We start from the raw sequence: 2492 nt of genomic DNA on the forward strand, positions 1-2492 counted from the left end.
AGGTCTCTCTTACCCTCTCTCTCTCACACACACACACTCCTGTATCTGGGGAGGTCTCTCTAACCCTCTCTCTCTCACACACACACACTCCTGTATCTGGGGAGTTCTCTCTAACCCTTTCTCTCTCACACACACACACACACACACTCCTGTATCTGGGGAGGTCTCTCTCACCCTCTCTCACACACACACACACTCCTGTATCTGGGGAGGTCTCTCTAAACCTTTCTCTCACACACACACACTCCTGTATCTGGGGAGGTCTCTCTAACCCTCTCTCACACACACACACACACACTCCTGTATCTGGGGAGGTCTCTCTAACCCTCTCTCTCTCACACACACACACACTCCTGTATCTGGGGAGGTCTCTCTAACCCTCTCTCTCTCACACACACACACTCCTGTATCTGGGGAGGTCTCTCTAACCCTCTCTCTCACACACACACACACTCCTGTACCTGGGGAGGTCTCTCTAACCCTCTCTCTCTCACACACACACACTCCTGTATCTGGGGAGGTCTCTCTAACCCCCTCTCTCACACACACACACACACACACACTCCTGTCTCTGGGGAGGTCTCTCTTACCCTCTCTCTCTCACACACACACACTCCTGTATCTGGGGAGGTCTCTCTAACCCTCTCTCTCTCACACACACACACTCCTGTATCTGGGGAGTTCTCTCTAACCCTTTCTCTCTCACACACACACACACACACTCCTGTATCTGGGGAGGTCTCTCTAACCCTCTCTCACACACACACACACTCCTGTATCTGGGGAGGTCTCTCTAAACCTCTCTCTCACACACACACACTCCTGTATCTGGGGAGGTCTCTCTAACCCTCTCTCACACACACACACACACACTCCTGTATCTGGGGAGGTCTCTCTAACCCTCTCTCTCTCACACACACACACACTCCTGTATCTGGGGAGGTCTCTCTAACCCTCTCTCTCTCACACACACACACTCCTGTATCTGGGGAGGTCTCTCTAACCCTCTCTCACACACACACACACACTCCTGTATATCTGGGGAGGTCTCTCTAACCCTCTCTCTCACACACACACACACTCCTGTATCTGGGGAGGTCTCTCTAACCCTCTCTCTCTCACACACACACACACACACACACACACACACTCCTGTATCTGGGGAGGTCACTCTAACCCTCTCTCTCACACACACACACACTCCTGTATCTGGGGAGGTCTCTCTAACCCTCTCTCTCACACACACACACACTCCTGTATCTGGGGAGGTCTCTCTAACCCTCTCTCACACACACACACACACTCCTGTATATCTGGGGAGGTCTCTCTAACCCTCTCTCTCACACACACACACACTCCTGTATCTGGGGAGGTCTCTCTAACCCTCTCTCTCTCACACACACACACACACACACACACACACACTCCTGTATCTGGGGAGGTCACTCTAACCCTCTCTCTCACACACACACACTCCTGTATCTGGGGAGGTCTCTCTAACCCTCTCTCTCTCACACACACACACACTCCTGTATCTGGGGAGGTCTCTCTAACCCTCTCTCTCTCACACACACACACACACACACACACACTCCTGTATCTGGGGAGTTCTCTCTAACCCTCTCTCTCTCTCACACACACTCCTGTATCTGGGGAGGTCTCTCTAACCCTCTCTCTCACACACACACACACACACTCCTGTATCTGGGGAGGTCTCTCTAACCCTCTCTCTCACACACACACACACACTCCTGTAGCTGGGGAGGTCTCTCTAACCCTCTCTCTCTCTCACACACACACACACACTCCTGTATCTGGGGAGTTCTCTCTAACCCTTTCTCTCTCACACACACACACACACACACTCCTGTATCTGGGGAGGTCTCTCTAACCCTCTCTCACACACACACACACTCCTGTATCTGGGGAGGTCTCTCTAAACCTCTCTCTCACACACACACACTCCTGTATCTGGGGAGGTCTCTCTAACCCTCTCTCACACACACACACACACACTCCTGTATCTGGGGAGGTCTCTCTAACCCTCTCTCTCTCACACACACACACACTCCTGTATCTGGGGAGGTCTCTCTAACCCTCTCTCTCTCACACACACACACTCCTGTATCTGGGGAGTTCTCTCTAACCCTTTCTCTCTCACACACACACTCCTGTATCTGGGGAGGTCTCTCTAACCCTCTCTCACACACACACACACTCCTGTATCTGGGGAGGTCTCTCTAAACCTCTCTCTCACACACACACACTCCTGTATCTGGGGAGGTCTCTCTAACCCTCTCTCACACACACACACACACACTCCTGTATCTGGGGAGGTCTCTCTAACCCTCTCTCTCTCACACACACACACACTCCTGTATCTGGGGAGGTCTCTCTAACCCTCTCTCTCTCACACACACACACTCCTGTATCTGGGGAGGTCTCTCTAACCCTCTCTCTCTCACACACACACTCCTGTATCTGGGGAGGTC

This window comes from Chiloscyllium punctatum, unplaced genomic scaffold (genome assembly GCF_047496795.1).
Source record: "Chiloscyllium punctatum isolate Juve2018m unplaced genomic scaffold, sChiPun1.3 scaffold_618, whole genome shotgun sequence".
Lineage (NCBI taxonomy): Eukaryota > Metazoa > Chordata > Chondrichthyes > Orectolobiformes > Hemiscylliidae > Chiloscyllium > Chiloscyllium punctatum.